The sequence below is a fragment of the Pelobates fuscus genome, chromosome 10 (assembly GCF_036172605.1).
Source record: "Pelobates fuscus isolate aPelFus1 chromosome 10, aPelFus1.pri, whole genome shotgun sequence".
NCBI lineage: Eukaryota > Metazoa > Chordata > Amphibia > Anura > Pelobatidae > Pelobates > Pelobates fuscus.
Window position 1 is genome coordinate 20,728,249 of NC_086326.1, and position 12,712 is coordinate 20,740,960.

Below are 12,712 nucleotides of genomic sequence, written 5' to 3' on the forward strand. Positions count from 1 at the left end.
CTCTTGGATATGGTTTTTGAATCCCAAAGAAGATTATCCTTCGATTCCCAATTCATTTTACTTGTGCATATAAATTGAATTATAACATTGTCTCATTTTGTAGCAAAATAATTTGAGTAGTTTTGTCTCCAGACAGTGCTTCATTTATTGCAGCTTACGCCTGCACACACTGTCACTCTGCACATTAATTTGACTAATTCTGGGCTACTTTAATGAATTTACTGTTCAGTTTTACGTGAAAGTGCAATATATAATTCCTTGTAAATTGTGCTGCATTCTAACAATTTTGTATCACATTTCAGATCTAGAACTGATAGATGGGGCACTTGACATTTGTAATCCGTTAAGCACTGGGAAGTAATAGACCTGTTGCAATAGCTAAATCATCGTGCACTGTATAAATATTACCTTTGCAAATTAAATGAGGGGTAAAGAGCACCTGCATGAATAATAGAACTGGAACATATGTTACTCCTATTAGAGCTGGTTCAACATTTTATTATGTGCGGTTAGAATGCGACTGCATTCCATGAGCTTTATTATACGCTCTTCATCCTAAATGTACCCACACTCCATTTCATAAATAATTATGTCTATATATACCGGATGAGTAATCAAAGCATCACACAAAAAAAAACAACACATTGAACACACCACTGGAACGGAAATTGTTAATCACCCACAGTGCTTATTGGTATTAATAATATAATTTTTTTTTAAATGCATTAAAGTGCTAACCCTGGTAGAACTCTGTAGATAATTTAATTATATAATTATGTTGTTAATGAAATCTTTAGAAAATGTGTAGATAAAAATTTACATTTAAGGAACACTGTCACTCCTACAACATTTTAAGTCCATTATGTTGTCTAACCATTGAATGTAAGAAGGCGTCCAGACACTTAAATTAACTATTTGTGGAGAGTTTCTTTAATTTTAGATTCGAAGGACACTTGAACACTAAACAATGTATGCTCCCTGTGAAGGTAATGGTGCAAGGATTTGTCCTTGTTTTCTTGCATTTAAATGGATTGGTTCCCAAACTAGTCCTCATGACCCACCAACATTCCAGGTTTCATCAGTATCTCCATTGGAATAAAAAAATGGAAATATATAAATCCTGGATTTTTGGTGGGCCATGAGGATGGGTTTGAGAACCACTGCTATAGAAGACATTGTATGTCGTGTAACGGCATAGCAGGCCTAGGCCATGCAAGTAAAAATATATAGCTGCTTGGTTCGTGGTGCGTATGTTTGAAGGAGGTAGGAAGCTAAAACACCCAAACCAGAGTCTCTCAATTTTGGTCCAGTAAACAGTGCAGAAATAGGAATCGAGTGGGAGCGCATTGAACTACAGCTTGAGATAAGAGCGCTCTCAGGAGTAATAAAGTAGGTGGATACAAAAGAATGCAGAAAAATATAGCGTAGTATAATACAGTGATACAGTGTTCAGAGCCTAGGTAGCGCTATCTAGTTGCACTTGGGCGGTATGATCCCTGCCTAGGGATGTTAGGATGACTTCTTTATTAAAGTTTTTCTGTGTAAGGGACTGCCAACCAGGTATAGTGGCTTAGGGTATTATCCACCCCACCTCAGGGTTTCACAGGCTTGTTGGGGTGTGTGTCTGTGTGTGTATGTATGTGCAGCTCCCTATAATGTATGCATGTTCATGTCAGTGCATCCTGTTGGTTTCATATATTTATATTTGGGAGTCCAGGCCAACTCCCCAGTTTTGCCTCCCTCCCTTTCATGGGTTCCTCATTCTAGGGCCCTATTTACCCTTGACCTGCAGAGAGTCCAGGAGGAAATATTTCCTAAGTAAGTGGATTAATCTCATAAGAGCAGGCATTAGGATGCTAGAGTAGGACCTGCCAAGAATTGTGTAGATTGACGTTGTGGCAGGCTTATGCAATATCCAATCATATAATGTAACTAAACCCCCATTATTTTTTTGCCTAGGTGAGGTGTTTTTAAATAAAACTATTACACTCTGTAAAACTTCAAATTACTGCTGTAGGGAATAAGCGAGTGTGCTGGATCTTGTATATGATCTATATGTATAAACATAATTATAAACCTTATAATTTATTGATCAGAAAAATCTGGCATATATTATTGTTTTCATTTTCTATGCCAGATTTTTCTGAACAATAAATGATAATGTTTATAATACCATATATCCATTTCGATATGCTACATGCGGAGGGGGTAAACAAATGTAGAGGGAAGTGAAATAATATAGGGATGGATGCTGCCTCTAATTAAAATTAACTGGAAGGAAGAGATGGAGAACAGATATCGGTGGAAAGGTGGAGAGATGGAAGCCAATATGGTAGACAGCAGACTTGACCGGTGTATAGTCGCCATATGGGCTGGCGGAACCTTGGACAAAACCCCCCCACATACCTAACCCAATAACACACTGACACTCTGGTATATGGGAAAATTTGTCCACAGCTTTATTAAATAATTTATATAGTATATAACGATAATATTGCTTTAAATAAATTAACATATAAACATGGGTCATTGCCCCCACCCTCCGCCCCTCTCATCCGTATCCTTCTTTTTAATAGAGGGCAATGACCCCCAACATAACAAATACAAATATATAACGACATTTTCCAACCTCGCCAACTTGAACCGAACAAGTGCCAACCATAAGTAACCATGGCAGGGGTATACCCGGATACCCCTGCCCCACCAGGTTCTGAGCCACCTCCAGGACTCGAAACCACCATTGACCATAATTCCAAATTCTCCATGTTCCTCACGTTCCTCATAGGGAGCCTATGTCCTCTCTCTCAGCTCCCTATCCCGCCGCTGTGAAAAAACGGGATAACTCCTATCTAAACATAAATATACAGGGAGGGTGGGCGGGACAAACTAAACCGGGTAGGAAATTAGAAGTGAACCTCACAAAATGGCTCCTCCCTTAAATAGCCAAACCCACATATCCCATAACCCACCTGTCCTGTCTGTTCCTCCTGGGCCCGCCTCCTAGCCCCTGTCAAGGCCCTGTTCCGCTTAAGCTGTGCTTTTGGCTACATGGGGCTACATGACCGGTGTATAGTCGCCATATGGGCTGGCGGAACCTTGGACAAAACCCCCCCACATACCTAACCCAATAACACACTGACACTCTGGTATATGGGAAAATTTGTCCACAGCTTTATTAAATAATTTATATAGTATATAACGATAATATTGCTTTAATAAATTAACATATAAACATGGGTCATTGCCCCCACCCTCCGCCCCTCTCATCCGTATCCTTCTTTTTAATAGAGGGCAATGACCCCCAACATAACAAATACAAATATATAACGACATTTTCCAACCTCGCCAACTTGAACCGAACAAGTGCCAACCATAAGTAACCATGGCAGGGGTATACCCGGATACCCCTGCCCCACCAGGTTCTGAGCCACCTCCAGGACTCGAAACCACCATTGACCATAATTCCAAATTCTCCATGTTCCTCACGTTCCTCATAGGGAGCCTATGTCCTCTCTCTCAGCTCCCTATCCCGCCACAAGCTCAGACCTTGACCCCTTAAGCTGTCTGAGCTCCGCCACCCCGAAGAAGGAACGCCCTCTGCATCCCTTCCTGCAGCCCCAAATTCAGCAGGTCGTAACCCACTGCCGAAAGGTGTACACCGTCCGAGCGGTAATACCCATCCAACCCCTCCTCCAGCTCCTGGTGCCTTACCACCACTCCCCCAGTTTCCTGACAAAACTCGCCATCAGGCTGTTCACCTTACCCCTGCATCTGTCAATGGCTACCGGGTCCCGTGCGTACCGCCACCGCCGCCTCGGAACAATCTCAGACCATACCAGCATCACCCCGGGAAGCAGATCAACCAACCGGTTAAGATCCTGCTTCATCCATTTAACCAGCCTCCGCTGCGGGGTGAGGCCCAAGTCATTACCGCCTGCATGTAAGACTAGCATATCCGTCCGCGCCCCGCCTGCGACCATACCGAATATTGCCCTGCAGACGTCCCCCCAGCAAAAGCCCCGATACCCCCACCAGCGCACTACGAGCTGGCCCTCCGGAAAGCCCAGCTGCTGGCCTTGTGCTCGAGCTGCAGCCCTCCGTCCAGCCCAGAAAACGAAGGAATGACCCACGATCCAAGCGACCCGGCCTGGGGAAGAAAGAAAACACAGAATAAAAACCACCCGTACCCCCAAGGCCGCCCCAATGCCCCTTAGTGTTCCAACAAACCCAAGCGTACATATGAGCGGAACCTAACAGATTCCCATCTCCCAATCCGCTTGACTACCTCATCCCCCAAACCTAGACGTGTGGCCTCCGTGGCCGCCCCAATACGAAAGGAGTGGGTACCGTATGTGCCGGCATCCAGTCCCATCCGACCCAGACCCAGACTGAAAACTTTCTGAAATTGGAAGCGAGAGAGCGACGAGCCATCCGCGTGGACCAACAGGGACCCGCCAACCGCGGGCCTCTGATCCAAATACTCCGACACCGCAGCTACTGGGCACAGTGCCGAGCCCGGCAGAGCCCCCAGCGTAACGTCCCGGCCCTTACCTTCCACATCCGTCTTGGACCTAGCCAAGTGTACCACCAGCTTCCCATCCAGTATACGTACCCCGGACACCTGTAGGCCCCCCGTGGCCGCCCGGGTGTTGCTCACCAACTCCCCGACGCGGAACGCCCCAAAGAAAGCCAAAAGAAATGCCACACGGAATAGCGACACCTCAAATGCATTGAAACAAATGGTGGGCAGCACCTGAACAAGCCCTTCCAGCACATGCACCGACACCGGGCGCCTAGCGTCGGGGGCCCTCCAAGCCCTCCGATACCCTTTGAGTGCTTGCCGGACAATAAACGCCTTGGTAAGGTCCGCGCCCCCATGGAGCTTGAACCAGAACTCCATTGCTGCCATGTTCCTGTCAATCACCGCCGGGGAGGCGCCCCCCGCCAGTAATTGAAAGGTAAACCACAAGAAGGCATCCAGAGGCGGCTCCCCTCGTACCCCTCGGCCCAGCCCGCCCCAGGAACGTTCCCATGAACTCCAGACCTTACTGTATGCGGCCCATGTGGCCGGTGCCAGCGAAGCCTTCACGAGTCCGCCAAGCAGGACGCTCCTAGCTGCCACATCTCGATCGGGCACGGCTGACCCCTGTCCTGGGCCTCCGGGGCCATCATTCGAAACTGGGACCACTGAAAACGAGACAGAGCGTCAGCCACCTCGTTCAAGTACCCTGGCACATGGCGCGCACGAAAGACCACATTCAGGGACATGCACAACAAAACAAAGCGACGCAGCAGAGTCACCACCGGCCTCGATGCCGCAGACAGATTATTAACCGCGTGCACCACGGACATGTTGTCCGAGAAGAAAACTACCTTCCTGTCCCTCAACCGGTCCCCCCACAGAGCCAACGCCACCACCAGTGGGAACAGCTCTAGAAACGCCAGGTTACGCATGAGGGGGCTCCGCCCCCATGCCTCCGGCCACTTTTCTGCACACCAGCTCCCGCTGAAGTAGGCCCCAAAACTCACGCTACCCGACGCGTCGGTATACAGCTCCAGCTCGGCTGTCGACACGCCCCCTTGCCAAAAGAACACCGTCCCGTTAAAGTCCCTGAGGAAGGTATCCCACACCCCCAAGTCTGCCCGCATGGATGAAGATACCCGTATGAAATGGTGAGGGGAACGAATCCCCGCGGTAGCCGCCGATAAGCTGCGGCTAAACACCCTACCCATGGGTATCACCCTACAGGCGAAATTGAGCATACCGACCAGCGACTGCAGTCGGCGCAGGGTCACCTTCCGTGCCCGACGCACCTCGGCCACCACGCCGCGCAACCCTTCTAGTTTCGCCAGCGGCAGCCGACATTCCCCCCGCACTGAATCGATCTCCAGACCCAGGAAACTAAGGCACTCAGTCGGGCCCTCAGTTTTATCCGCCGCCAGCGGCACCCCAAAGCAGCCCGCCACCCATTGAATAGTACCTAACAAGTGCTGGCATGCGGGAGAGCCGGCCGGCCCCACACACAGGAAATCATCCAGATAGTGCACCACTGCTTTATCTCCCGCTTCCATCCGCACCACCCACTCGAGAAATGAACTAAACTTCTCAAAGTAAGAGCACGAAATGGAACACCACATGGGAAGGCACAAATCCACAAAGTAGCCCCCTTCAAAGAAGCACCCTAACAGGTGGTGACACGCCGGGTGTACCGGAAGCAATCTAAAAGCAGCCTCGATATCCACCTTGGCCATCAGCGCACCACGCCCGGCTCTCTTCACCAGCTCGACCGCCTGGTCAAATGATGCATAAGAGACCGAGCATAGGTCCCTGTCAATGTCGTCGTTCACCGACTCCCCTTTAGGATAGGAAAGATGGTGAATGAGCCGAAACTTCCCTGTTTCTTTCTTGGGGACCACTCCGAGGGGAGAGACCCTAAGGCCCTCCAGCGGCGGGGCCGAGAAAGGCCCCGCCATCCTACCCAACCGCACCTCCTTGTCCAGCTTCTCCCGAACCACCTCTGGAAACTCCACCACCGACTTGAGATTATGAGGGCACGCAGTGCCGCCCCTCTCCCGAAAAGGAATGACAAACCCTTGCCCAAACCCCGCCCGAAGCAGCTCCGCGTCTGCCCTGTTACCGTAGCGGTTTAGCCAGGGCTCCATCGCGTCTAGTTTCACCGGGGTTAGCCCCCGAGGTAGTGGGAGACCCTCCGCCGCCAACCGCGGCAGAGGCTCCCGTCCCCCTGGACTTTCCTTTCTTGAAACATCGTTGGAGCCCATGAGCCCCACCGCAGCCCGAGCACTCGTGCTTGAAGCGGCAGGCTGCGCCCCACTTGCACTGGCCCTCATTAAAGAGCCAGCATAAGCCCTTCTGCGAGGCGGCCGACGAGGAGGACTGACCCTTAGCGCCAGCCGCGTGCTGAAAGGGCTGCGCCTTCTGCGCCATCATGAGCTTCATCCAGAGAGGCAGGTCCATCTGGTCCCACCGCATGCCCGGATTCGCCGCCAGCCGCTGCCGGAACTGCTCATCATACCGCCACCATGCCAATCCGCCATAGGTGCGGTATGCCTCCCATATGCCGTCCAAGTAGCAAAACAGGGACGAGCAGGAGCCCGGCGATTTTTCCCCGATTACGCTGGCCAGGATACAGAATGCCCTTAGCCAGTTACCAAAAGACTTCGGTATCTTGCGATACCTCCGCCGTTTCTCCTCCTCCTCCTTCTTTTCGTCCTTCTTGTCCTCCTCCTTGAGGTCAAGAAAGTCCTCCAAGGGAAGAAGAGAGAAGATCTCGCAAAAATCCCCCTTCCAGATTTTATCTTTCACCTCCTGCTTGAGGTGCACCCCCAGCGGGCCCGCGAAGGACACATACGCATGCTGCCTCGCCGCTTCCGTCACCCCACCCGTCAACTCCGCCCGTTCGCTTCCCGCCTCACCCGCGCTGGAAGCCGACACAGCTTCCCCGCCCGCAACTGCCGCCGGGGTCCCTAGACCGGACCCCGCCTCACCTCCCCCTTGCGTCCACACCTGCCCTACGCTACCCTGTGTGCCACCCCCCGCTCCCAGTGAGTGGAGTAGTGACTGCAGTGTTTGTACTAGTGCACTGGACTGTAGCGATTCAGTAGACTCACCGGCCAAGCCCCTGGAGCCGAGGATACCCGGGGCTGCGCAGTCCGTCACTGCCCGTCCAGGATGAACGCCATCCGCCGATGTCCCGCCAACCAGGGAGCCCACCCGGTGCCTGGAAAACTCAGATGAGGAGCGACTCCGGGACCTGGAAAGAGGAGAAGAAGTCCTGGGCAATGCGTACTGTTCCCCCACTACCTTCCCGTCCCGAACCGGGGAGCGCCTGCCAACCGCCAAAGCCTCCCGCCGGGTATCCTCCCGCCGTCGCGCCCCAAAGGCCCTGAGAGCCCTGCCACGTGGACTAAGACTCCTACCGTCACCTTTGGATGCCAACCCCCATCGATGCAACCTGGGGGACCCGGACCCTGCCGAACTCCCTGACGTTGCGCGCCTGCGCTGGGGCCTCCGTCTGCGCGTCCTGGGGGCCCTAACCGGCGAGGGGCTAGCACTACCAGACTCCGAACTAGACCCGCCCCCCCCGTTTCCTGCCCCGCGCCCCAACCCCGCTGCAGCCCGACCTACCCCTGCTCCTACAGAACCCAGACCAGGGACACCTCCCCCGGGGCCCTCTACGGACGCGGACGGTGACACCCCGCTCCCCGAGACAGCTATCCCCGACCGACTGGACCTCGGAGCCTTTCCTTTCCCCTTACCCTCTACCGCCCTCCTAACGTCCATCGGACCCGCAGGCTCTACCCTCCGCCCCGCAAGCGAACTACCGAGGGACCCCCCACCCTCCCCCACCGAAGCCTGCCCAGTCTGCACTCCGCGAGACTCCTTCGCAGCATCCCGCACCCCTCCCAGGGGCCCTCCGCCCGACCCCTGCTCCCCTTGGGCCGCTCGCCTACCCGCCCCCCCGTCCGCCCGCTCCCTGGAATCGGGCCTCACTCCCCGCCTGCCCACCACGCCAAGGGGACCCCCGGAAGGGCCACCTGCACTTGCCTGCTGTACGTTGGGCCCGTCACGGACCGTCCCAGTCCGCGTGCTGCTGTCCACTGCCAAGACCGATGGGGGTGCCCTCCTGGGCCGAGACCCCGCCCCGCCAGGCCCCGCACCAGGCCGTCCGCCCGCCATTTTGGATCCTGCTCCGCGCACGGCCCCATCCATGTTAGGGGTTGGTGCAGCGATGTCCAGGGCAGCCGCCCGTCTAGACTCACCACGCCGAAGCCCCGGCCGCACACTGGGAGGCAGAGCCTCGACCAGGCAGCTCCTGGGCCTGCTGCGACTTCCACTGGCTGTCTCCTGCACTCCCGTGCCACCGACCTCCGGTTCTCCTCCTCGGCTCAAACGCCTCGGGGGCCTCCTGGCCCGTGCCGGGCGCGAGTCTCCGGCCTCATGTCCTGCCGCCGCAGCAAGGACCGGGCCCAGCTGGGCCTGCACCCATTCCGCTCCTTGTTGCCGCGCCGCTGTCCTGATCCCCTCCAGAAGCTTCTCCACGACATCCATGGCCCTGCAGAGGAGACAAAGAGAGAAACCCTACCCAGCAAGTTTAGAGAGCACCGGGATGCACACAAACTAAACCGGGTAGGAAATTAGAAGTGAACCTCACAAAATGGCTCCTCCCTTAAATAGCCAAACCCACATATCCCATAACCCACCTGTCCTGTCTGTTCCTCCTGGGCCCGCCTCCTAACCCCTGTCAAGGCCCTGTTCCGCTTAAGCTGTGCTTTTGGCTACATGGGGCTACAGGACATGATTTAAGTGGATAACTGTGCTGTACTTGAAGAGTGTGAGGAACTGACTCTGTTGGGTGTCAAATCCTGATATCCATGTTGCTGGTCCTCTTCCTTAACAGGTCGCCGGCTGGCCTTTTGCAGATTTACCTGAGCTTGGATAACCTTGACTCTACAAACCATGATATTAGTGCTAACTCTCTTCAGCTGTGTTTGGTCAGGTGTTTAATCAGGTGTCTGACTGTTGGCCTATATAAGCCATTTGCTGTTTCTGTATCTTTGCCAAATATTATGGTTCCTGTGACACTCTAATCAAGCTTGTTCCCGTTTGGTCAGCCTGTTGCTGGACCATCTAACTTTAATGATTCTCTTTTCCACGGACCCCGGCTTGTCTTACTAAATTATCATCTTTCTGTCCCAGTCTCTCATCTCTGCTTAAGACCAAACAGCCACTCAAGGCTCATGGGCCCAACCACTTGGGTAATGAATGGCTACTTCTGACCGAAAACCTTGCTGATCTGGCTGCTAGACTCCAAACCCTGTAGAATATCAGTAACCTTAAAATGAGTGTCTTCATGCCTGAAGTCCGCTGTAATATAGGAGGCTGATATATATAGTCTTATGCTATAAAGATACTCTTGCATTCAACAACTTTGGCTGGCAAAAACAAGGTGTCTGGTATCTAAAATTTCAAGTTACACCCAACAGAGTGGCTCTGTCATTATATTTTGAGGGGTTGGAGCATCATTGGGCATTTCATCTCATATATGAGAACTACAGCAGTGTTCAGTGCATGGGCATCACTGATTGGGTACCATACAGGGCAACCTGTCATCCTGGCACTGACCTGTATGTGAACAAGCATGTTGACAATGTCATGGGCACTGCCACTTGCAGACCTCATCAGTACCTCTTCATTCCTACTTCCAACCACAGACCTGGCAAAGGTAGGTATTCTTTTTTTTTTTTTAACTAAGCTATTACAATTGTAATGATCACTATTATTATTAACTGTGTGATGCTAATTATTATTAATTCTTATCATTTTTAACATTATTTGAATGTAAATTTTGCCCAAAAAACTGTTTCCCATTAATTGCTAGCTCCTCACTCAGAGGAATTAAGGTGTATATTAATTGAACTCGGACATGTAGTGAATTAAAACCAAATTGCAAAATGTAGGCAACAATAGCTGATTTGAGAAAGTTCAACACAACTTGACAATTGCAGCCTGAATGTTGCATTTTGATTTTCAGTTCATTACATTTAAAATGTAAAAAAATATCCTATGAATTTACGTGACATCTCTCCAGTAGCAGGACCAAGAATGGACCAGAATGACATTGTAAACAAAGTGATGTTTTTGATGGTACAAAATGCACAATTATGCTTTAAAATAAGCACCAAAAAAACATTCAACATGCAACTGCTTTCAAAATGTAATTATTTTTTTATTTTTTTTAAAGTGTTTTAAAAGTAGTAGATGATGGGGGGCGGGGCTTGGAGGCCATGCTGAACGGTCGCAGGTTGCATGAGCTCCTGCTTCCAACTGAATGAACGGCAATCTGTGCCACTTTAAAGGCGACCCACAGTCACATAAAGGCCACCAAAAGCAACTGGACAACGGGGTGCACACATTGATACCCGTTAAACGACATTCCCACCGGTACGCACCCGACATCCCAGCGAGGCCTACTAGCATGGCGGGCACAGGGGAGACGGCCGCTCTCCTGCCGCCAACGACGGCGAGAACTTTGACCCAGAGCCCTCGTTCCCCCCCCCCCCATGGTCCGACGGGGGTTATCGCGGACCGCCCTCTTACAATCTCCTTAACGGAGGGTACCCAAGCGACAAAATCTCCTAACAGAGAAAAAGTTACTGAGGCCTACAAAATGGCGTCTAGCCCATACGCCGTAGCCATGTACAGCGCCAGTGAAGAAACCGAGCTCCGTCTCAATGGCTTATTCAGCGCTCTATGGGAGAAGCTGGAGGCACTCTTCTGGCCAGCAACACAAGGTACGCCACCAGACAGCACACCACAGGTCTCAATAGAAGAAGCCAGAGGGACGGGAGTAATTCCCCTCCCGGACCCCACTCCTAAGACGAGCAGGCATCCACACCGGGCCGCTCCAAAGGTGGCAAAAGAGAACTCCACAAAGAGCAGACACGACCTGAAAAAGCCCATCACGGGGCGACCAGCAAGTAAACATCAGAGGCTACAACGCCTACTTACTAACTCCAGGTGCAAGCCCCGGAGAGACACAGCCTTCCGAGACAGACCCAAAATGGCGGACACAGCGGACCGACCGCGCAGGAAACCAGGCAGCCCGCGACCGAGCCAAGTAAGGAGATCTGCAATCGGGACTAACCAAAACGTATACAGTCAGTCAAGTAAAGCATGGCGCAGGTTTACAGCGTTACAACCCAGCGAACACCTTACCTACACCTGGCATGTTGCCATGTCTGGACTGCAGGCTCTCTGGACTCTGACTGCATCATGGGGCGATGACCTACCCCGAACAGGCAAAGGCTGACCAGGCTACAGGTCCCCCCTTCTCAGCAAATAACCACCATAGGGGCTGATGTCATTCTCTTTATATTGTTATTTTCTCTTTATCTCTTAGCTATAATTATTATTATTCTCGGTGTAAACATGGGTACCAGAACAGGCATGCAATGCAAGTCTTAAAGCTATTAGTTTTGTTTAGTAAGAATCTACTATGTATTACCAACCTAGCTCATAGCTAGTTTAGTATGTCTTAAAAAACATACGTTTAACTTAAAACACGCTTGGTTACCTTAGCATATTAGGTTTTATATTCGATTTGTATTAACCTGAACCACACTACAGCTAACTCAGTATGCTTAAATATGTCCAAATCAGCCAGTATTTTGATTTTAAAACGGCGCCTGGCTCTAGCGATCTAATATTCAGATACCTTAAACGTTAACACATATACGCTAGTAAGGAGTACTGTTATTCAGTTAATTTTCTTAGATTATTATTTAATAATATATGTACATTTTTAAGCACAAGTCCTGTTCCCAGCATATGTTTCCTCTATATCTGTTTCTCCATGACATGTGTAATATGCTATCATATTTAACACCAAACGTGATCCTGAAGTACTGTTTTCAAATATTATAAAAATGTGCCTGTATATCAAATGCCATAACATGTCATACCAGTGTTTGCCTTCTATACCGGATGTCGCTGTTGTGGCACACGCCGACTGTTTGTTCAATCAGTGCACAACCAAAATAAATAATTTAAAAAAAAAAAAGTAGTAGATGATGATTTGCGGCACATTAAGTACTTGGAAGGAAATAAAATGTTATTTTAATACAAAATTGCGAAGAACAATTTTTCCATCCAAAGAATTCCGTTGATGATGAGCAAAACAACCAACTTAAG